Below are 25,700 nucleotides of genomic sequence, written 5' to 3'. Positions count from 1 at the left end.
TCTGGATAGTATTGTTTCCTTAATTTTGTTTTTGGATTGTTCATTGCTGGTGTATATATAGAAATATAATTGATTTTTGAATATTAACTTTTATCCTGTGGACTTACTGAACTTGTTTATTAATTCTAGTGCCTTTTTTTTTGGGACAGTGTCTTGCTCTGTTGACAGGCTGGAGTGCAGTGGCACCATCTCGGCTCACTGCAACCTCTGTCTGTCAGGTTCAAGTAATTCTCTTGGCTCAGCCTTCTGAGTAGCTGGGACTACAGGCACCTGCCACCACTCCAGGCTAATTTTTGTATATACACTTTTTTCAGTAGAGATAAGGTTTCACCACATTGGTCAGGCTGGTCTTGAACTCCTGACCTCAAGTATCTGCCCACCTCGGCCTACCAAAGTGCTGGGGTTATAGGCATGAGCCACTGCGCCTGGCTTCTAATTGGTTTTTAAAAATTAATTTCTTAGGATTTTATGCTTATAGGATCATGTTATCTATGTATAAAGACAGTTTTACTTTTACGTTTTCAATCTAGATGAATTTTTTCTCCTTCTCCTTCTTTTTCTTGCCTAATTGCCCTGCCTAGACCCTCTAGTATAATATTGAATAGACGTGAGAGGAGCAAACAGTGTTGGCTTGCCTTGTTCCGGAACTTAGGTATAAAACATTTTGTCTTTCACCTTCAAGTGTGAAGTTTGCTGTAGTTTTCTAAAGATTAAAAAAAAAATCATACTGAACTGATTTTTTTTTTTTTTCTATTTCTGTGTTAGAATGAATGTTGGATCTTGTCAAATGCTCTTTCTGTGTCTATTGAGATAAATGTGTACATATTTTGTTTGTTAATATGGTTAATTATTTTGACTGATTTTCACATTTCAAATATTTTATCAACCTTGCGTAATATCTCCCTAGTCATGACTAAGGATACAATTTTCTAAGTCATGATGTATTATTACTTTTTATATTGTTGAATGTGATTTGCTGAGTTTTTGTTTATAACTTTCACCTATGTCTATGTTTTTTGTAATGTCTTTATCTCATTTTCATATGCTGGCCTCAGGGTGATTATCTCCTTACCAATTTTCTAGGAAGATTTGTGTTGAGTTGGTATTATTTCTTTCTTAAATATTGGTAGAGTTCACTTGTGAAGCCATCTGGATCTGCTTGTTTTTATTTTTTCTTTTTGGATAAGTTTTTAAAGTATAAATTCACTTTCTGTAATCAATATAAGGCTATTTTAGCCAGGCATGGTAGCATGTGTTTGTAGTTCTAACTACTTGGGAGGCTGAGAGGGGAGGATCGCTTGAGCCCAGGAGTTGGAAGTTATAGTGAACTATGATCATACCATTGCACTCCAGACTAGGCAACAAAGTTAGACATTGTCTCTTAAGAAAAAAAAAAATGAGGCTACTTAGGGTTTGTTTCTTTTTATTTTAGGTTTGGTAGGTTATCTTTTCAGGAATTTGTCCATTTCATATATTCACCTTTTTATATTTATAGAATGTGTAGTAACATTTCCTTTCTCATTATTGGTGTTAGTACTTTTTCTCTTATTTCTTGATCATTGTGACTAGAGGTTTATCAGTTTTATTAATCTTCTCAAAGACAAGCTTTTAGCTTCATTGATTTTTTTTCCTTCTATTTTTGTGATTTCTACTTTAATGATTTTTGCTCTGTTCCTTCTTATTTCCTTCCTCTGCTTGCTTTAGGCTTAGTTTACACTTTTAATGTTTTCTAAATGTGGAAGCTGAGGTCATTGATTTGAGAACTATCTTCTTTTCAAATGCAAGCATTTGGCACTATAAAGTTCCTTGAATACTGTTTTTGCAATATCCCATCAATTTTATTTATTGTGTTTTCATTTTTATTCCAGTCAAAATACTTTATAATTTCCTTTGATTGTGTTTTTTATTTGTTTTTCTTTGATTCATGGGTTATTTAGAAGAATGTTGTCTATTATCATTTTTGTAGAGTTTTTAAATTTTTTAAAATTTAATTTCATTGTGGTCTGAGAATCTTTTTTATTACTTTATTTCTTTTACATTTATGTAATACTTTATTTTGGCCAGTAAATGTTTATTTTGGTAAGTGCTTTATGTGCACTTCATAAGAATGTGTAATCTGCTATTGTTCTTTGGCGTGATCTATATTGTCAACTTGGTCCAGTTATTTAATAGTATTATTCAAATTTATTATGTTCTTACAAATTTTTTGTCTATATGTTGTATCAATTATTGAGAGAAGGATATTGCAATCTCCAACTATAATTGTGGATTTGTCTATTTTTTCTTGTAGTTCTATCAGTTTTTTCTTTATGTGTTTTGAAACTATTATTGGTATGTAAACATTTATGATTTTTATAGTCTTTTGATGACCTCACTACTTTATTATTATGACATGACCTTTATTATGCTTGGTAATAATATTCTTTGCTCTGTTATTTATTCTGTTTGGTATTAATGTAGCCATTCCAGCTTTCTTTTGATTAGTATTTACATAATATATTCTTTTTTTCTTTTTCCTTTTTAATTTAATTTTATATTTTTTTTACAACAAGATCTCACTCTGTTGCCCAGGTTGGAGTGCAGTAGTGGTGCAATCATAGCTTGCTGCGGCCTTAAACTCCTGGGCTTAAGTGATCCTCCTGTCTCAGCCAGCTGCGTAGCTGGGAATACAAACATGCGCTACCACGTCCAGCTAACTTTTTATAGAGATATGGTTTTGCCATGTTCCCCAGGCTAGTCTCAAATCCCTGAACTCAAGTTATCTGCCTTCCTGGTCCTCCCAAAGTATTGAGAGTACAGGTATGAGCCACCACGTCTGTCAGTCTTTGTTTCTGAAATGGATTTCTTACAAACAACTTATCTCTTGCTTTCGTTTCTTGATAATCCCCACCTTTTAATTAGTGGCATTTAGACCAATATTTAAATGTAATTTTTTATAATGTTAGGTTGAATCTGTCATTTTGCAGTTTGTTTTCTCTTTATTCCAGGTATTCTGTATTTCACTTTTCCTTTAGTCTACCTTTCTCTGGATTAATTGAACATTTTCCTGAAGATTCTTATCTCTTTTGTGATTTGTTAGCTCTAATATTTTGTTTTATATGTAATTTACCATAGTATACTTTTAAGTGGTATTATGCCACTTTGTATATATACCATATATATAGTATGGGAATCTTATAGTAGGATAGTTCTGTTTCTTTTTTCCTGTCTTTGTGCTATTGTTGTGATATTTTTTATATATTTTACTTTTGCTTACGTTATAAACTACACACTACATTGGTAATGTTTTTGTTTTGTTTAAATAGTAAATTATCTTCAATAATAAACAAAATATTTCATATATTTATCCATGTACTTATCTTTTCCAGCATTCTTCATTTATTTATCTATGTCTCTTTCTGTTTGGTATCATTTTACTTTTGCCTGAATGGCTTACTTTTAACATTTTTTGTAATATAGGTCTGCAAGTAATGAATTCTTTAGGCTTCTGTATGTCGGAAAAAATATTTATTTCCCTTTCATTTTTAAAATATATTTTGGGGGATATAGAATTTTATTTTAACAGATTTTTACCCCTTCATGTTTTTAAAGATATTTCTCCAATGCCTTGTTGCAAAGAAATCTGTAATCCTTATCTTGGTTGCTCTGCACATTTCATTTTTCTTTGACAGCTTTTAAGATTTTCTTTTTTCTAATGTTTTATCATTGGTTTTAAGCAATTTGATCATGATTTACTTTGCTGTAGGCTTTTAAAAAGTTTTTAATTTATGTTTGCATTTTTTGAGCTTCTTGTATCTGAGTTTTTAGTTTTCATCAAATTTGGAAAACTTTCAGCCATTATTTCTTCACATACATTTTCTGTATCCCCCTTTCTTTCTGTTTGCTTTCGGAGACTTTACTTACACATACATTAGGCTGCTTGTAGTTTTCTTACAGACTCCTAATGCTCTGTTTATTTTTTTCCCCTTTTGTTTTTTTTCTGTTTCATTTTGGCTGGTTTCTATGGCTATGTCTAAAAGTGTAGCAGTCTTTTCTTCTGCAATGCCTAATTGCTTTAATTCCGTCTAGGGTTTTTTTTTTTTTTTTAATTGTTGTTGTTTGTTTTTGTCTCAGGCAGTATAGGTTTTGCCTCCTCAAGTATGATTTGGGTTTTTTCTTAAAGTTTTTGTGTATCGACTTCACTTTTTGAACATACTGAATATCATTATAATAACTGTTTTGAAATCTTTATCACCCAATTCTGTCATCGGTGTCAGTCACTTTCAGCTAATTGATTTGTCCCCTCATTTTGGGTAGTTATTTTTGCTTCTTTGAATGCCTGATAACTTTTGATGAGATGCCACACATTGTGAGTTTTAAACTTGTCAGACTGGGTCTCATTAACACTTTTGATAAAGCTGTAAGACTTCTAGTCCAAGGAGAAAATGTAGAACATTTCCTTGATTCATGATAGAAAAATAATAAGTTTTTGTTTGTGAATTGATGGAAGTTTAGAAATCATATTACTAGTGCCTGTTTTGAGCCTGTTTTTCCTCTTAAAATTCATAGTGATACTCTACTGTTTTTCTGTATGATTGCTATAATATACTTTTCCATGTGTTTGTTTTGTTTCATATATTAATCGAAGGATTCCAGTTAAGATGTTTCTGATTTTTCTTTTGCATAAGTTAAATAATTGAAGTTTTTGTATACTGTACTTAGATAATCCTTTTGTAGTGCTTGATTTTTCGAGGGATTCTGTAAGTTCAGGCTTATCACTATACACAAATAGTTTTAAGTATTTTGTGTTTGATTTGTCTTTTGATCTCATGTGAAATGAGAAAATTATTTATATAAAACTTGAAGGAAAATGTTTTATCTTTTTTTTTTGGGGTGGGGGATGGAATCTCACTCTTGTTGCCCAGGCTGAAGTGCAGTGGTGCTGTCTAGGCTCACTGCAACTTCCGCCTCCCAGGTTCAAGCAATTCTCCTGCCTCAGCCTCCCAAGTAGTTGGGACCATAGGTGCGTGCCACCATGCCTGGTTAATTTTTTGTGTTTTAGTAGAGATGGGGTTTCACCGTGTTGCCCAGGCTGGCCTGGAACTCCTGAGCTCAGGCAGTTTGCCTGCCTCAGCCTCCCAAAGAGCTAAGATTTTAGGTGTGAGCCACCACGCCTGGCCTTATCTATTTTTTTAAGTTGGGATACTAATTATTTGTTTTTCTATTAGAAAACCTTAAACTTTTAAGATTTACTCTTTAATTTCTTGTCAAGGGATTTCAGAAATAATGCTGCAAAGAATATCTGTGTATTCTGTTTATTACAATAATTTTCTTTTCATTTAGGGCAGATCATACTGATTTTATTACCTTGTTATTTCACAGTATTCAAAAACATTAATAATGGCCACTTACAATATTAGATAATTTCTCTGGAAATTTCTAATAGACAAACAGTTTTTAAGTACATGACTGGGAGAATAAAGAAATAGTTGAAACCAAATCTGTCTGATTTCAGTGTCCATCGCCTTGTTGGCCTATGAATTACATTAAACTTTGTTAGTGATAATGAAAGACCAAAACACATTAATCTAAGTTTTAGAGTCTTAGTGGACTTTATCATCCTTCCTGATTTGTTCTGAGAGTTACATGAGTTTATTTATTCCCAGATATTTTGGGCTTACAATTTCCTCAACTTGTTCATGTTGTAGCTAATAAATATCATTGTATTAGTCTGTTTTCATGCTGCTGATAAAGACATACCTGAGACTGGGCAATTTACAAAAGAAAGAGGTTAAAGGGACTTACAGTTACACATGGCTGGGGAGGCCTCACAATCATGGCAGAAGACAAGGAGGAGCCAGTCATGTCTTACATGGATAGCAGCAGGCAAGGAGAGAGATTGGTCAGGGAAACTCTGCCTTATAAAGCCATCAGATCTTGCAAGACTTACTCACTATCATGAGAACAGCATGGAATGACCTGCCCTCATGAGTCACTTACCTCCCACCGGGTCCCTCCCACAACATGTGGGAATTCAAGATGAGATTTGGGTGGAGACACAGCCAAACCATGTCAGTCATCTTCACCTATATATACACATGCAGGTTCTTGTGCAGATGCCATGTAGTACTTTATTCAAAGTAAAAAAAAAAAAAAAAAGTACAATGCATGCTAATTTTATAATATATAAGCAAGCAAAACCATATTGAACTCTATGGTATTGAATTTAATAATTTCAAATGTGATTTTGCTTTGAAATTTTATAGTTTACTCAAAGATATTCTTAAGTATCAGAAAAGATGTTAAAAATAACTGCCTTCTACTTCTATATTTAGATATAGCCTACTTAATTGATTCTGTATGGCTAGAATTATGATAGGATTTTATGTTTACCAAGGCTTAAAATACCCATCATAGTATTTATGAGGCCTTCTGTTACGTGAGTAGGAGTTTGAATGCTTCTGCTTTATCACACATCATGTTCGGGAAAAAGAAAGAAAACAGATAGATACTCCACATTATACATGCTCATGTCAATCAGTCTGGAGGCACTTGAAAGGCATGCTCTTCACCCTCTTTTATCACAAGAGTGATGAAACAAACTATCTTCCTAATTATCCTTTCTCTATGATAAATAAAAGAGTGCTAAGGGATTGGTAAACCCTTTGATAATTTGTAAGCCATCATTTATCCTAAGCAGACAGAATAAGAGGATACCTACTGCTAGAACTGTGGGGAGTAGCTACAAGTCTCATTCAAAAGTAAATTTTTCTGTAATTGGGAAGTAGATTTTCTTAAATTGCCTCTTCATGCATTATGAATAGTTCGTGATATTTTATATCCAATTAAAATTGATTAGATCTGTTGAGTTCTTTCTGTAGAGTACTTTAATTATGAAAACCAGTTTGAAATGAGTCCAGCCTTGAGACAGAAGGCTAAATTTAGGTTTAAATAAATCCACATTTAAAAAAATGAATATGACTTTTTAAAAGCTCTTTTGGTTGATTTCCTCAATTTGAGTTCGCCAAGAATGGCAACTAGCCTTCTTATTCAATATCTCTATTTTTTGGCAATATTTAAATATCAAAATCATGTCTGGGTGATATATAGAGGTTCTCTAGAAAATATTCTGGAATTCAAATTCCTCTCTCAGTTTAACATATGGAAAAGTTCATTTTGGACATAGTAGTTGTTAAAGAGAGTTCAATCTACAGTTATAGGTCATGAGTTCTGTTTAAGAGACCTGAAAATGAGAGTTTCCTGTTATTTTTGGATCTAGTACTTAATATATATCAGTAGCTAACTTATGGAATGCATGCTTTTTACTCCATAAAGTATGCAGTGAAATTTCCTTGATATGATAGGAACTTTACAAGTTCGTTAAAAGTAATGGCACTCTGGCAGATTCAAGATGGCCGAATAGGAACAGCTCTGGAGTGCAGTTCCCAGTGAGAACAATGCAGAGGGTGAGTGATCACCACATTTCCAAGCAGGTTATTACTGCCCACAGACTAGGAGATTCCCAGGCTGAAAAACACCACGAGTTTCCAGCATGGCTGTTTCAGCCGGTGCAGTGGGTCCCCTCACAAAAACTAACACAAACCTGGGTGACTGTTTCAACTGGCGCCTGGAACGCCTGGGAGACAGACACACTCATTCAACTGAATAAAAAGGGGCTGAAACAGGGAGCCAGGTGACCTGGCTTGGTGGGTCCCAACTCCAAAAAAGACAAGCAATCTGAAATGCTTGTGGATCCGGGATGATCCAGCTCTGTGGGGAGGAGGGCATCTGCCATTATCGAGGCAGTCCACCACTACCGAAGCAGTCTACCATTATTGAGGCAGTCTGCCATTACCAAGGCAATCCGCCATTACAGAGGAAGTCTGTCATTACAGAGAAAGTCCACCATTACTGAGGCAGACCGCCATTACTGAGGTAGTTCTAACTATACCTCTGTAAACAAAACCATGGGGAAGTTCACACGGCAGCTGGGCAGAGCCCACAGCAGCTCAACAATACCTCTGCTGACAGACTGTGACTAGGCTACCTCCTCTCTGGGCAGGGCATCTCTGAAAAAAGGCAGCAGCACATCAGGAACTTATAAATAAAGCCCAACCTTCCCAGGAGAGAGCACCTGGGAAAAAAGGTGGTTATGAGTTCTGCTGCAGCAGACTTAAATGTACCTGCCCAGCAGCTCTGAACAAAACAGGGGAGCTCACGGTACAGCACTTGAGCTCCTATAAGGATCAGAGTCTCTCCTTAAGCAGCTCCTTGACTGCTGTATATCCAAAGAGACACCTCATAAAGGAGAGTTCAGACTAATATCTGGCCGGTATCCTTCTGGGACTAAGATAACAAAAGAAGAAACTGGAAGAAACCCTTACTGTTCTGTAGCTGCCACAGGTGATCCCCAGGCAAGCAAGGTCTGCAGTGGACCTCTAGCAGTCCTATAGCAAAGGGACTTGTTTGTTAGAAGGAAAAACTAAAAAACAGAAAGAAATAACTTCATCATCAACCAAAAGGACGTCCACTCAGAGACCCCATCTGAAAGTCGCCAACCACAAAGACCACAGGTAAACGAATCCACAGACATGGGAAGAACCAGCATAAAAAGGATGAAAACACAAAAAACCAGAAAGCTTCTCTTCCTCCAAGGATCACAACCCCTCACAAGCAAGGGAACAAGGATGCATGGAGAATGAGTCTGATGAATTGACAGAAGCAGGCTTCAGAAGGTGGGTAATAACAAACTTCTCTGAGCTAAAAGAACATGTTCTAACCCCATGCAAAGAAACTAGAAACCTTGAAAAAAGGTTAGATGAAATGCAAATTGGAATAACAAACTTAGAGAAGAACATAAACAAATTAATGAAGCTGAAAAACACAGCACAAGAACTTTGTGAAGCATACACAAGTTTCAGTAGCTGAATCAACCAAGCAGAAAAAAGGATATCAGAGATTGAAGATCAATTTCAGTGAAATCAAACAAGAAGGCAAGATTAGAGAAAAAAGAGTGAAAAGAAATGAACAAAGCCTCCAAGAAATATGGGATTATGTGAAAAGACCTAATCTATGTTTGATAGGTGTACCTGAATGTGATGGAGAGAATGAATCCAAGCTGGAAAACACTCTTCAGGATATTATCCAGGAGAACTTCCCCAGCCTAGCAAGGGAGGCCAATACTGAAGTCCAGGAAATACAGAGAACACCACAAAGATATTCCTCAAGAAGAGCAACCCCAAGGCACGTAATTGTCAGATTCACCAGGGTTGAAATGAAAGAAAAAATGTTAAGGGCAGCCAGAGACAAAGGTCGGGTTACTGACAAAGGGAAGCCCATCAAACTCACAACAACTCTCTCCGCAGAAACCCTACAAGCCAGAAGACAGTGGGGGCCAATATTCAGCATCCTTAAAGAAAAGAACTTTCAACCTAGAATTTCATATCCAGCCAAACTAAGCTTCATAAGCAAAGGAGAAATAAAATCCTTTATGAACAAACAACTGCTGAGAGATTTTGTCATCACCAGGCCTGCCTTACAAGAGCTCCAAAAGAAGCACTAAACATAGAAAGGAACAACCAGTACCAGGCACTCCAAAAACGTACCACATGGTAAAGAGCATCAACTCAATGAATAAACTGCATCAACTAACAGGCAAAACAACCAGCTAGCCTCAAAATGGCAGGATCAAATTCACACATACCAATATTAACCTTAAATGTAAATGGGCTAAATGCCTCAATCAAAAGACACTGGCAAATTGGATAAAAAGTCAAAACTCTTGGGTGTGCTGTATCCAGGAAACCCATCTCAGGTGCAAGGACACACATAGGGTCAAAATAAAGATTGGGGAAAGATTTACCAAGCAAATGGAGAGCAAAAAAAAAAAAAAAAAAAAAGGCAGGAGTTGCAATCCTAGTCTCTGATAAAATAGACTTTAAATCAACAAAGATCAAAAGAGACAAAGAAGGGCATTACATAATGGCCAAAGGATCAATGCAACAAAAAGAGCTAATGATCCTGAATATATACACACCCAGTATAGGAGAGCCAAGATACATAAAGCAAGTTCTTAACAACCTGCAAAGAGACTTAGATTCTGACACTCTACTGTCGATATTAGATCAACGAGACAGAAAACTCTACTGTCAATATTAGATCATCGAGACAGAAAATTAACGAGGATATCCAGGACTTGAACTCAGATCTGGACCAAGCAAACCTAATAGACATCTACAGAACTCTTCACCCCAAATCCACAGAATATACATTTTCTCAGCACCATGTCACACCTACTCTAAAACTGACCACATAATTGGAAGTAAATCACTCCTCAGCAAATGCAAAAGAATGGAAATCATAAGGAACAGTCACTCAGACCACAGTGCAATCAAATTAGAACTCAGATTAAGAAACTAACTCAGAACTGTACAACTTCATGGAAACTGAACAACTGGCTCTTGAATGTTGACTGGATAAACAATGAAATGAAGGCAGATGTAAAGATGTTCTTCAAAACCAGCAAGAACGAAGACACAATGTACCAGAATCTCTGGGACATAATCAAAGCAGTGTCTAGACAAAACAATAAAAACTTTGAAAGTCTTTAAACAAATGAAGAACATGTTTGCTTTTAAATCAACTATATTTTTAGTTTTAAAATACATTTGCTGAACAACTTGCTCCTGAATGATGAATGGATAAATAATGAAATGAAGGCAGAAATTACAATGTAATTTCCACCGAAAATGAAGATACAACATACCAGATCCTACATGACACATTTAAAGCAGTGTCTAGAGGGAGATTTATAGCAATAAATGCCGACAAGAGAAGCAAGGAAAGTTCTAAAATCGACACCCTATCATCAAATTTGAAAGAGCTAGGGGAGTATGATCAAAAAATATCAAAAGCTAGCAGAAGACAAGAAATAACTAAGATCAGAGCAGAATTGAAGGAGACAGAGACACAAAAAACCCCTTCAAAAAATCAGTAAATCCAGGAGCTGGTTTTTTGAAAAGATCAACAAAATAGACCACTAGCCAGATTAATAAAAAAGAAAAGAGAGAAGAATCAAATAGCTACAATAAAAAATGATAGAGGTAATATCACCACCGATTCCACAGAAATACAAACTGCCATCAGATACTACTACAAACAAATATATGCACATAAACCAGTAAACCTAGAATAAATGGATAAATTCCTGGACACTTGCAGCCTCCCACGCCTAAACCAGGGAGAAGTTGAAACCCTGAATAGACCAATAACAAGGGCTGAAGTTGAGGCAGCAGTTGAGAGCCTACCAACCTAAAAAAGCTTATGTCCAGATGGGTTCACAGTCGTATTCTACCAGACATACAAAGAGGAGCTGGTACCAGTCCTTCTGAAACTATTCCAAACAATCCAAAAAGAAGGGACCCTTCCCAAATCATTTTATGAGACCAACATCATCCTGATACCAAAGCCTGACAGAGACTCAACAAGAAAAGAAAACTTCAGGCCAATATCCATGATGAACACAGATGCAAAAATCTTCAGTAAAATACCAGTAAACCGATTGCAACAGCACATCAAAAAGCTTATCCATCATGATCAAGTAGGTTTTATCTCAGGGATGCAAGGCTGGTTCAACATACGCAAGTCTATAAACCTAATCCAACACACAAACAGAACCAAATACAGAAACCACATGATTATCTCAATAGATGCAGAGAAGGCCTTTGACAAAATTCAACAGTCTTTTGCTAAAATCTCTCAATAAACTATGTATTGACGGAACATATCTCAAAATAATAAAAGCTATTTATGACAAACCCATCGCCAATATCATACTGAATGGGCAAAAACTGGAAGCATTCCTTTGATATCTGGCACTAGACAAGTTGCCCTCTCTCACCACTCCTATTAAATATAGTATTGGAAGTTCTAGCTAGAGCAATCAGGCAAGAAAAAGAAATAAAGGGTATTCAGTTAGGAAAGGAGGAAGTCAAATTGTCTTTATTTGCAGACGACATGATTGTATATTTAGAAGATTCCATTGTCTCAGCCCAAAACCTGAAACTGATAAGCAACTTCAGCAATGTGTCAGGGTACAAAATCAGTGTGCAGAAGTCACAGCATTCCTATACACCAATAACAGATTTAAAGAGAGCCAAGCAAGAACAAACTGCCATTCACAATTGCTACAAAGAGAATAAAATACCTAGAAATACAACTAACAATGGATGTAAAGGACCTCTTCAAGGAGAACTACAAGCCACTTATCAAGGAAATAATAGAGGACACAAGCAGATGGAAAAACATTCCATGCTTATGGTTAGTAAGAATCAATATTGTGAAAACGGCCATACTGTCCAAAGTAATTTATAGATTCAATGTATCAAATCCCTATCAAGCTACCTATGAACCTCAGCACAGAACTGGAAAAAACAATGTTAAACTTCATATGGAAACAAAAGGAAGCCTGTGTATCCAACACAATCCTAAGCAAAAAGAACAAATCTGGAGGCATCATGTTACCTGACTTCAAACTATACTAAAAGGCTACAGTATCAAAACAGCATGGTATTGGTACCAAAACAGAGATATAGACCAGTGGAACAGAACCGAAGCCTCAGAGGCAACGTCACCCAGCTACAACCATCTGATCTTTGACAAACCTGACAAAAACAAGCAATGTTGAAAGGATTCCCTATTTAATAAATGGTGTTTGGGAAAACTGGCTAGCCATGTGCAGAAAGCAGAAACCAGAAACTGGACCCCTTCCTGACACCTTGCACTAAAATTAACTTCAGATGTATTAAAGACTTAAGACCTAATGCCATAAAAACCCTAGAAGAAAACCTAGGCAAAACCATCCAGGATATAGGTATAGGCAAGGACTTCATGAGTAAAACACCAAAAGCAATGGCAGTAAAAGACAAAATAGACAAATGGGATCTAACTAAACTTCAGAGCTTCTGCACAGCAAAAGACTCAATCATTAGAGTGAATTGGCCACCAACAGAATGGGAAAAATTTTTGTAATCTACCCATCTGACAAAGGTTAATATCCAGAATCTACAAAGAACTAAAACAGATTTACAGGAAAAATCAAACCCATTCAAAAGTGGGCAAAGGATATGAACAGACACTTCACAAAAGAAGACATACATGAGACCAACAAACATATGAAAAAATGCTCATCATCACTGGTCGTTAGAGAAATGCAAATCAAAACCGCATTGAGATACCATTCTCACCCCAGTTAGAATGGTGATCATTAAAAAATCTGGAGACAACAGATACTGGAGAGGATGTGGAGAAATAGGAACACTTTTACACTGTTGGTGGGAGTGTAAATTAGTTCAACCATTGTGGAAGACAGTGTGGTGATTCCTCAAGGACCTAGAAATAGAAATTCCATTTGACCCAGCAATCCCATTACTGGGTATGTATCCAAAGGATTATAAATCATTTTGTTATAAAGACACATGCACATATATGTTCACTGTGGCACTGTTTACAATAGCAAAGACCTGGAACCAGCCCAAATGCCCAGTGACAGACTGGACAAGGAAAATGTGGCATATATACACCATGGAATACTATGCAGCCATAAAAAATGATGAGTTTATGTCCTTTGTTGGGACGTGGATGAATCTGGAAACCACCATTCTCAGCAAACTGACCCAAGAACAGAAAATCGAACACTGCATGTAATCATTCATAGGCGCGTGTTGAACAACAAGAACACATGGACACAGAGAGGGTAGCATCACACACTGGGGTCTGTGGGGGGGGGGGAAAGGGGAGGGACAGCAGCGGGTAGGGAGGTTGGGGAGGGATGACATCAGGAGAAATGCCAGATATAGGTGACGGGAGGATGGAGGCAGCAAACCACATTGCCATGTAGGTATCTGTGCAACAATCCTGCATGTTCTGCACATGTACCCCATAACCCATAAAGAAGAAACAAACAAAAAAACAAAGTAATGGCACTCTTAGCTTTAATGTAATTTGCATTGAGTTAAAGGTGTGCAGAAATTGAAATGACAGTTATAATAATCTCATTAAATGGCAAAATATGTGGGATAGAATATGCTATATGATTCATTTATTTATATAACTTCCTAATTTTGTTTATATTTTGTTTAGTTTTGTTAAGTAAAGAAAGCTAAGGTCCACATATGAAGAAATTAAGAGAAGTTATATCTTTTTGCTGATTTTCTTCTATATTTTATTGGTAAGCCTCTTAGCAATATTAGTTTTGGATTTCATTATTAAAAAGATGATACAAATATCAGAGGGCAATGTTGATAATATAAACAGCGTGATCTAAACAGTACAAGGCAAAATTATAATCTTTGTATAACTTTTAAACAATTTGTTTAAATTTTTTTTTTCAAATAGGAACTGTATCAATTTATATATTTAAGAACTATTTGTTGCGTTCTTGCTATATGCTAGTCAATGTTGTCTTAATTTGGGATATGGTAGATAAAATAACATACAAAAACCCCAGCCAACTTGAGGCTTACATTTTAGAGCAGAAGATGGCTGATCCATAAAATAAATAAGTGAAACATAGTATGTAAAATGGTGATAAATACCATGGGGAAAAATGAAACAAGGTAGGAAGATTGGGTATTGACAGGATGATCATGTATACCTCATGGAGAAAGAAACATTTAAATAAAAAGTGAAGGAATTGATGGCGTTAACCAGGTGATTATCTATAGGAAAGAGTACTCTAGGTAGAGGGAATAACCAAAGTCTTTGAGACTTTATCATTTCTGGCATATTTGAAGATCAGTACAGATGCCTGTTTGGCTGTAACTGAGTTGATTGATAAGGGAGAGGTGTGGAGGTATGAGATGAGGTCAGAGAGGAAGAATGATGGTGGTTGACAGGCAATGCACAGATTATGTAGGATCTTGGTAGTTATTTCACTGACTTTTACTCAAGTAGTATGGGACATGAATCAACTTACATTTTAACAGGATAATTGTTGTAACCTTTTTGAGAATAATCTGAAATGGGAGAGGAAGGACAGAAGTAAGGAGACAGTTACTTCCAGGCTGTTGCAGTATTTTAGGCAAGGGGTCATGCTGGTTTAGACCTGGTTGGTAGCAAAAAAAGTGCTGAGAAGTGCTCAAATTCTCTATAAGCATTTCTTGTTATTCGTGGTGGTTTGATAAAGTCATTGTGTACACTTAGTTAGTATTGACTTGTCGTGCCTAGGGGACATAAAGCTTTGTTTTCTGCAAGCAGTGGCACAACATTTTCAGCAACTGATCAGTATATAACTTTGTGTGTTTTCATTTAAAGACACCTTATTTAACTTTGAAGTCACAACCAATGGTGCTATAACTGATGACTAAATGAAACTTATCTAATACAGGTATCTTCTTTTTAAGGGTCATCACAGCCTTTTTCAGTGTAGGACCATTAGACAGACTTGAGCACTGGGGCTTTTTCAAAAAGTGGAATCACCAAAAAATGCACAAAAATGTGAAAAATACACAACATAGACTGCAAAAGGAAAATTGTTTACATTGTGAAAACTGAAACAAAAAACAGCCTAACCTTGTTCAACCTCAGATAAGAACTTGTGCCTTTACTCAAGTTTTTTGCTACTCCGTACATGGTATGCCCATAATTGACCTGTAATGTAATGCATGTATTGTTTTGGGGGGTTATAAAGAAATTTTACTCAGTAGGTAAATTCAGGAATACAACGTTCACAAATAATGAGGATCTAGTATATATTGAAAGTAGAGCTGGCTGGGCGCAGTGGCTCATGCCTGTAATTCCAGCACTTTGGGAGGCCGAGGCAGGTGGATCACTTGAGGCCAGGAGTTTGAGACCAGCCTGGCCACTGGCCATCATGGTGAAATCTCATAAAAGATACAAAACATTTTTTTTTTTTTTTTTGGAAAGCCATCGTCTTTATTGTTTGTGAAGAGGCCCAGCTCCCAGGAAGGCTGGTCGGCGAGCAGCCCCTGCTCGTCTCCCAGGTCCCTGCGCTTCCCTGCCCTTCCCCAGGCGGCATGGCCGCCGCCCTCATCCAGGAAGCTCCAGCCTAAACCATGTTTTTCACCTGTGGCCCAAATGAGTCCATGGTAGTCTCCGGGTTCTGCCGAAGCCCCCCTGTCATGGTGGCTGGAGGAAGTGTCTTTGTCCTGCCCTGCATCTAGCAGATCCAGAGGATCTCTCTCAACACACCCTCAATGTCAAGAGTGAAAAGGTTTATACTCACCATGGGGTCCCCATCTCAGTCACTGGGCATTGCCCAGGTAAAAATCCAGGGACAGAACAAGGAGATGTTGGCTGCCGCCTGTCAGATGTTCCTGAGGAAGCCGGAGGCTGAGATTGCCCACATTGCCCTGGAGACGTTAGAGGGCCACCAGAGAGCCATCATGGCCTACCTGACTCCAGATCTATAAGGACAAGACAGAAATTCTCACAGCAGGTTTTCAAAGTGGCCTCCTCAGACCTGGTCAACATGGACATCAGCATGGTTAGCTACACTCTGAAGGACGTTCACGATGACCAGGACTATTTGCACTCTTTGGGGAAGGCTTGAACAGCTCAAGTCCAAAAAGATGCACGGATTGGAGAAGCAGAGGCCAAGAGAGATGCTGGGATCCGGGAAGCTAAAGCCAAGCAGGAAAAGGTGTCTGCTCAGTACCTGAGTGAGATCAAGATGGCCAAGGCACAGAGAGATTACGAGCTGAAGAAGGCCACCTTTGACATCGAGGTCAACACCCGACGAGCACAGGCTGACCTGGCCTATCAGCTTCAGGGGGCCAAGACTAAGCAGCAGATTGAGGAGCAGCGGGTGTAGGTGCAGGTGGTGGAGCGGGCCCAGCAGGTGGCAGTGCAGGAGCAAGAGATCGCCTGGCGGGAGAAGGAGCTGGAGGCCCGGGTGCGGAAGCCAGCCGAAGCCGAGCGCTACAAGCTGGAGCGCCTAGCTGAGGCAGAGAAGTCCCAGCTAATTATGCAGGCAGAGGCAGGAGCCGAATCTGTTCGGATGCGTGGGGAAGCTGAGGCCTTTGCCATAGGGGTCCGGGCCCGAGCCCGAGCTGAGGCTGAGCAGATGACTAAGAAGGCAGAAGCATTCCAGCTGTACTAAGAGGCTGCTCAACTAGACATGCTGCTAGAGAAGCTGCCCCAGGTGGCAGAGGAGATCAGTGGTCCCTTGACTTCAGCCAATAAGATCACACTGGTGTCCAGTGGCAGTGGGACCATGGGGGCAGCCACAGTGACTGGGGAAGTACTGGACATTCTAAGTCACCTGCCAGAGAGTGTGGAAAGACTCACAGGTGTCAGCATCTCCCAGGTGAATTACAAGCCTTTGTGAACAGCCTGAGCCTTCAGCCCTCACAGATGCCCAGCCTCGTGGCTGAAGTTGCCTGAATAATCTCCCTGTTGCATGTAATCCACTGGCCTCCCTGAGCATGTCCATTGACAGTGGGGTCCCACCCCTCATCTCTCCTTGCCAAATAGTTTGTGCCTTGCCTTGAATGTGGTTGCTCCCCTTGCCAACCTCACACTATTGTGATTGCCAACTCCAGAGGTCCCATGTCAGCCTTCTGATGATCCCACTCCACTCTACCTCAACTTCCTCATTAAATCAGACTGTTTAAGCCTATTTTTTTTTTAAAAAAAAGATACAAAACATTAGCCAGGCGTGGTGACGCATGCCTGTAGTCCCAGCTACTAGGGAGGCTGAGGCACCGGAATTGCCTGACCCAGGAGGCGGAAGTTACAGTGAGCCGAGATTGCCCCCACTGCACTCCAGCTGGGGTGACAGAGCAAGACACTGTCTCAAAAATAGAGCCTAGAGGATTTGCCATTGAATTGGATATAGTTTGTGAGATAAAGAAGAAAAGACTGATTCCAAGATTTTTGGCCTGAGCAGCTGGAAGGATGGCATTGTTACTAACTGAAATGGGGAAAAGTGTGAGATGAACAGTTTTGTAGGTGAAGAGTAAGTCTGGTTTGAGACTCTTATTAGATATTCAAATGGAGATGTTAAATTTAATCTCGAGTTTGGTAGTTCCAGAGAGAAGTCTAGAGTAGAACTGTAAAATATGAATGTTAATTGTTATTTAAAGCCATGAGATTTTATGACATTACTAGTAGTATGAATGAAGATAAAAAAGAGAAGAGTCTTAACAAAGACTGAGGCCAACATTAAGAAGCCAGGGAAATAAATAGTTTAAAAGAATGAAAAAGACCAATATAAAAGGAAAACTGAACAAATGTACTATTCTGGAAGATAGGTGGAAAGTTAGGTTTCAAGGAAGAGCAAGTGATCAACTAGGTTGAATACTGCTAACATAAGGTGAGAACTGAGATTTGGATTTAGCAAAGTGTAAGTTATTGGTGATTTTGACAAGAGAAGTTTCAGTGGAATGGTAGAGAGAAAACCCTAAATGGGCTGGGTTTAAGAAAGAAGGAGATAAAAGAAACTGGAGATATCTATTATCAGTTCTGCAGTAAAGGGGAGGAGAGAAATATTAAAGTAACTGGAAGAAGTGTAGTAAAGGGAGGTTTTTTTTTTTGTTTTATTTTGTTTTTTTCCCTTTTAGAGATTGGGAGCTATTACAGCTTGTTTGCTGATGAAAGTGTACTTCTAGAGAAGGAAAACAGTTGAGGCAGCAGGAATGAAGGAAGATTGCTGGAGAAATGTTCCCTGAGTAGGTGAGAGAGGATACATCTAATACCCAAATAAATAGATGAAGTCTTTACTTTGAACAAGAACAGTTTATTTTTATAGTAATAGTTTAGGAGAGATGGAGAGATATAGATTCAGATAAAAAGGTTAGATATGCTGGTGAAAGCTTTTAGAAGTTCTCTTCAGAGTAATTTTAAAAAATTGGGTTCACGGACTCCTTCTTCACACTAACATGGTTCAGATTTCAAAATCATAAGGTACAAAACATTAAGTATACAATGAAAAGGTTTTTTTTCCCCACTCATTATTCATTTTTTTTCCCAGAGGCAACAGATATTATCTACCTTTTCTAGATATATTTTATGCATAACATGTAGCTTTTAAGCCAGTTTATTAAGTGTGTTCATCAACTTATTAGATACCTTTCGTAACATAGTACATATTAGGAGTTAGAGGTTAGCGTGTGGTTGTTTAATTAATGATGATCTCTGCAGTTCTTCTACACTTACATCCTAACATGATGACTCTTTGGTGACCCTTCATTTTAATTTTCTTGTCAAGTATCTTTTAGGAAGTGACTATAACTGTGCATCCCTCACATAACCTAGAACACCATGCATGGATTGTGGTTAAACATTTAAAGGATGAATGCCCTAAATTTTCTTTAAATGTTGTTCTTCCACACACTTGACTGGTCTTCTAAAGTAGAATTAAATCTTTTTTTTTTTTTTTAATTGTATGGCTTATTTGTCTGTTAATATTACTTATAGTGGAAACATACCTGCTAGAAGGCATGCAAATTAAAACTAAATTTTCTTTTCTAAACTAGGAAATCAGTGTTTTGATATTTAAAGAATAAATTGTTGATGTTTCTTATCTGTAGGCTAAATAATACCAGTTCTTTAGATATAATGAATATTCTGATACTTTTAAATTTTTATCCAATTTTCACAGCTTTCTGTTAACTATATTTTTACTATCATTTCAGTCCTGCAGAAATGCTGAAGGAATAGTACAAAGAATTCCCTTATACCATTCACCCATGTTTCCCAAATGTTCACATTTTAACACATTTGCTTTATGCTTTTCTGTCTCTGTATGTGGTGTACATATATGTATGCGTAGATATAAAAATGTAAATGTATATTTATTCAGTTGTTGTATCTTTTTAGTTGCCTTTACACTGGAACAGTTAATAGTCTTTATGGTTCCCAAAATATTGACATTTTTGAGTAGTATAGGACAGTTATTTTGTGGAGTATTCCTTGATTTGTTCTTCTGCATATTTGTGGTTTATTTTTCATAGGAATACCAGAGAAGTGATGTTCTGTTATTGGTGCTTTATATCAGGTCCATGGTGCATGGTGTCAGTTCATCCCATTATTGGATATTAATTTGAACATTGGAGTAAGGTGGTATTTGCTTGATTTTTCGACACTAAAGTTACAATTTCATTTTCCTTTGTAGTTACTAAGTATTGTAAGGAAAACATTGACACTATGTAAATATGGTGTTAACCTTCAGATTTTCACTCACTAGTATTTATGTCTATCAGTGGTTCTTACCAAAATCATTTATTATTATGGCAATTGTGAAATGGTAATTTTCTAATTCTATTATTGCTTTTACATTTATTAATTTGTTTTTAATGTAAGGAAGGGCTTTTCTCTCCAGTATATTTTATAAATTTATGTATTAATTTAATGTATTAGAATGAACTCACATATTCTGATTTTTATTCATAGATTATAATCTACTATCATTATTATACACTATCATGCTCAGATTTGGCCAGTAGGAGCCACTTGAAACTGGCTCCTCTGTCCTTTTGACACATTTCTGTCGTTCATTGAGTACGTATTTTCTGGCTTATCTTACACTTTTTCTACTTCAGGTTCTGTTTGTCTATGAAACCCTAGTTCCTTTTATTGGAGAATTGTATTTGGAAAACTATTGGAGCACACATTGGTGTGCTCATTGCTAGTGCAGTATCTTGTTTTAGGTCCTTTTAATTGACAGAGACAGGAAATAAGCAACATGCACAGACTCAAGTACACCTGTGCATTTTTCTGTTATCTGTTGGTCTATCTAGGGAAAGACTGAGGGGTTCACATTGATACCTCATTTTCCAATCCAATACTATAAAGTTCATTCCTTCTTTTCCTATTTATATATTTGCAACTGCTTTCTCTGAGAGTGGAAACCTAGCCTCTGTTATTCACAATATTTTACTTACTTGCTCAAATGCTAGAATACACAGAAAGTAATTTCAGTATTGCTAACTCATGCCTCTGAGAAATGAAACTTAAAAACTACAGTTTGGTATTTGTTTAAAGCTTTTTTTGTCTTTAGCATTCTATTGTAATCAAATACTGTTTTCCAAAGTTACTTAGTTTTTTCTTCCCTACTTTAGTGTGGTTAATGTTATTCACTGGAAATACAGTTTGGTTCATTTGTTTCTGTTGTATCTCATTTTAATTTCCCCTCTCCCTTTTATCCTTGTTGATTTTGTTTATTTATTTCTGAGTGAAACTTTAGTGATTCCAAAAGTTAACTCTGTTCAAAGCCATATAGAGGACTCTTGTTTTTATTTCCCTCTCTTTCTTACACAACACTGCCATCATATAATATTCTTTTTCTTTTGCTTCTCCATTGATAATGCATCCTGAAAATCACAACATTCAAGTTGGTAGATGTTTTTTTCATTTTCTTTTTCTGTTCTCATAGTCTCTTGCTAGTTTTTTCATTCTTTTCAACAGCTGCATGCCATTTTAAGATTATTTAAACCCTTTCCTACATGTGGACATATAGGTTATTTCTGATTTTTCTAATTAGATACACTGCTACTATAAATAACCTTATGTATGTGTTTTGTATGCATGTGTGTTAGTGTGTGATTGGAGGAATAAATCTCCAGAAGTGAGATATACAGTATAAGAAATGTGATTGCTGGGTTAAAAGGTATACCTATATGTGATTTTGTTAGATATTGCCAAATTTCCTTCTATAAGGAGTATACCAATTTACATTTCCACCAGAAATTTATGAATTTTTTTCTTCATGTCCTCACCAACAGTGTTTCTCAATTTGGTAGATGAGAAATAGTATCTCAGTTCCTTTATTTAACTCTGACACTGCTGTCGCTGCTGTGATCTACCACTACATTTTTTCAGTATTTTCACATGTAGAGCAGACCTTCATTTTCTAATGGTTGTTTTCAGATCAGACATGATGCGCATGCTGTGGTTGTCTTCAAACCTGCCCCTGCCTCACCCCCCAACACCCACCCCTACCAACACAACAGCCTTTGGTCTTCATAAAGGCTTGCTATGGGAGAGGGAGAGATCATTTGTAGAGATGTGGTGTTTACTTTTCTACTAATAGCCAATTTAAAATTTGGATTTTCTCTGCCTGTTATGCTGAGGGTGTGAGTTATGTTTTTCATTTTGTTCTTTATTATATTTTTGGGTGATATGTGGGAGATTCAGAATTACGCTGCTGCCACCATCCCAGCTACCCAGAATTCCCTCATTCACAGTTTTGTTAAATTATGGAATGTAGATTTGGACATGGTACATCATTCAATTTACAGGTTGTTAAAAGCCTGTGGGTCAGTTGAGTGTAGCAATTACTATATGCAAGGAAATTATATTACACAGAGTTTGAGAACTTGCTCTTTAAAGGTGTTTTATGTTGACCTTTAAAATACGGTATCACTATTTCAATTCTCTAAACAGTTCAAAACCCATAAAATGTTTAATAAATGTTTCTTGATAAATCAAAATTTCTACCAGGAAATTTATTAGAAGTACCAAAGTATTATATACCTATTATTATTGTTATTATTATTATTATTTTTGGGGATGGAGTCTCGCTCTGTTACCCAGGCTCGAGTGCAGTGGCACAATATTGGCTCACTGCAACCTCTGCCTCCTGGGTTGCAGCAGTTCTCTTGCTTCAGCCTGCTGAGTAGCTGGTTGTGCAGGTGCACACCATCAAGCTTGACTAATTTTTGTATTTTTTAGTAGAGATGGGGTTTCACCATATTGGCCAGGCTGGTCTTGAACTCCTGACCTTATGATCTGCCTGCCTTGGCCTTTCAAAGTGCTGCAATTACAGGCATGAGCCACTGCACCAAGCCATACCTATTATTTTTTTAATGCTTTATAGGAGCATATAAGCACAAAGCGTTTTTTTTTTTTTTTCTTTTTTTTTTAATTGTTGTTGTCTTTCCAAATGCTGTCTTTATTTAGCCTTTGCTATTACTACATTTTGTCAGTTCTCTGCCATTTGATCTCCATCACAACCCAATGAAATAAACAGGGCAGATAATTTAACTCCTATGTTTAAAACTTAGAAACTAAAATTTAGATTAAATGGTTTGCTTGGGGCTGCACAGCTAATCAAAGGAAAAGCTGAGACTAAAATTGACTTTTTAATATCGTTCTTGTCAGAACCACACTGAGTAATAAAGGTAGCTCCTTCATTGTTTCTATATATCACACTTGAATTTAACTTCCATGTGAAAAAAACGTGTATACATTTGACCCAGGTAACTATAAGTTAAGATGAATTCCTGTTCATTCTCTTCATACTCAGTGTGCCTAGATTAGCAGTTGTAGAGTAATAAGTAAAACTGTCAAGTTGATGGTGTATTAGTCTCTTTTCAAGCTGCTAAAAAGACATATAATTACTGGGTAATTTATAAAGAAAAGAAGTTTAATTGGCTCACAGTTCCGCATTACTGGGGAGGCCTCAGGAAACTTACAAACATGGTGGAAGGGGAAGAGGCACGACTTCATGGAGGCAGGTAAGAGACTCAGCAATGGCAGGAAAAACTGCCTTATAAAACAGTCAGATATTGTGAGAACTCACTATCATGAGAACAACATGGGGCAAAAAACACCCTTTATGATCCAATCACCTCCTACCTGGTCCTTCCTTTGACACATTGGGATTATAGGGATTATAATTGCAGATGAGATTTGGGTGAGGACACAGAGCCAAACTATATTAATGGGGAATGTTCAAAAAGAAAGGAAAATTACAAGATGGTAGAATGTTTAGTTATCCAAATCAAAGCAGAGTCTGCTTGTAGGTACTTTATTTTTAGAAAATAATCAGTTCTTATTTATTATCAGCAGGCTTTCTACCATAATATTTCACAAATGGCAAACACTTCAGAAGTTTATAGTAAAAAATGACTTTTTAGACTAGCTTAATGAGTAGTCTAGCCTTTCTCTTGTAAATGTCAGACTTACGTAAATGAGTTTTATTAGCTTCATAATATTGTTTATGGTATGACATGTTGTTTATGTATTCTTTTATTACAAAGCATTAAATAGATTTGTCAACAAGTTGTGGCAAAAGAATTATAATTTAATCTCTGTGAATTTTCTTATGCAGAGGAGGAAAAATTGGATGTTTTCCTCCTTGTTGATTGACACGTAGAAACTCCATGCCCTGCTCAAATGCCTGTCATCCTTACAAAAAAAAAAAAAAAAAGGGAAAACACACAGCAACAAAGAGAGGATTCTGTGTTTGTTGAATGAAAAATAAGAATTTTTTCATTCTATGTACTTCACATTAGTTTTTAAGATCATATGTATTTATTTAAAAGTTAAGAAAGTATATTAGTGATCTGAAATATTTTGAACTAAATCTAATTGCATTAGGTTATTTTTTGCAATAATTTTGTTAAGTAAAAGCAATTTTAAAATTTTTATTTGTAACATTGGTTTTTGTATAGTATTAATAATTCTGGAATTGACTTACATATCGTGTATTGCACCCCAAACATTTTTTTTTAAATAAATCAGTTTTAAAACAAATCATAGTTTTAAAAAAACTATGATACAAAGTAGCATAGAATCCCTTTCCAAATCATGGTAAGTGAGGGTGTTTTTAAAACTCTTTGTTTATACCCGTAAGGGAGAGAGATAAAGATTGATTGATAATATGCATGTGTAAGTATGCCTTATAACCAAATGTAGAAGTGTATGTGAGCTGGGGAGTATTCTTCCCCCAAATCTCTTAAAACATAACCTCAAATCTGGTTTTAAACCTGAAAGTGATTTTGAGAATTTATTATTATTATTATTTTAATACAATGGATTCTGCATTGGATGTTTCCAAAGGCATTAAATATTTTTGTAACTGTTGTTAATGACCATTGATAAGCTGTTGGTGATTAAATTTTGGCTCTGTTGGCTTCAAGTTGTTTGTCATATACTAAGTTTAATAAAGAAAAGGTATCTGGGAAATTTGTGAATTTTCTAATGTTTTCTTGGCGCGTAAAATCTTAGTGAGTTGAGTGTTGTGTATTTAGTGAATCATTTTACACCAGCTAGAAAGACAGTTGGATAGTGTGCAGTTTAAATATCTGTGCAAATGGGAGGACAGATGGGTGGTTTAAATGGTTTAAATGTCTCAGTGAAAATGTGTGGAGATTGTCCTCTAAAGTTAGACCAAAAAATTTAGGGAATTAACTAGGAATAATAGTTAATGTAACAAAACAAAATTTTTAAATGGAGACAAAATATCAAATTCATTAAACTGATTAACCTTTTGAACTGACAGTAAAAAGTAACATCTTAGAACACAATACTCAAATTCACTTGCATGGTAACTACATGTGTTGTTTGTTTGTTTATTTTTTATTGTATGTTAAGTTCTGGGGTACATGTGCAGAACATCCAGGTTTCTTACGTAGATATGTATACACATGCCATAGTGGTTGGCTGCATCCATCACCCTGTCATGTACATTGGGTACTTCTCCTAATGCTGTCCCTCCTTTTGCTCCTCATCCCTGACAGGCTTCAGTGTGTGATGTTCCCCTCCCTGTGTCCATGTGTTCTCATTGTTCAACACCCACTTATGAGTGAGAACATATGTTGTTTGGTTTTCTGTTCTTGTGTTAGTTTGCTGAGAATGATGGTTTCCAGCTTCATCCACGTCCCTGCAAAAGACATAAACGCATCTTTTTTTATGGCCGCATAGTATTCCATGGTGTATATGTGCCACATTTTCTTTTTTTTTTTTTTTTTTTTTTT

The 25,700-nt window shown here is 36.6% G+C and overlaps 1 protein-coding gene and 1 pseudogene across 8 annotated transcripts in view; both read left to right on the top strand.

Annotated features, from left to right (window-relative positions):
- Window positions 1–25,700, top strand: part of FER (FER tyrosine kinase) — a 484,379-nt gene that overhangs the window by 119,447 nt on the left and 339,232 nt on the right. The window lies entirely within an intron of this gene.
- LOC116549380 lies at window positions 15,953–17,610 on the top strand (annotated as a pseudogene). The gene has a single exon (XR_004267839.1). The product of XR_004267839.1 is annotated as a flotillin-1 pseudogene (transcript).

The sequence above is a fragment of the Sapajus apella genome, unplaced genomic scaffold, assembly GCF_009761245.1.
Source record: "Sapajus apella isolate SASKATOON/1434 unplaced genomic scaffold, GSC_monkey_1.0 scaffold1, whole genome shotgun sequence".
Classification (NCBI taxonomy): Eukaryota; Metazoa; Chordata; class Mammalia; order Primates; family Cebidae; genus Sapajus; species Sapajus apella.
Note: the sequence above shows the minus strand (reverse complement) of the source record. Positions and strands in the feature narration are given on the sequence as shown.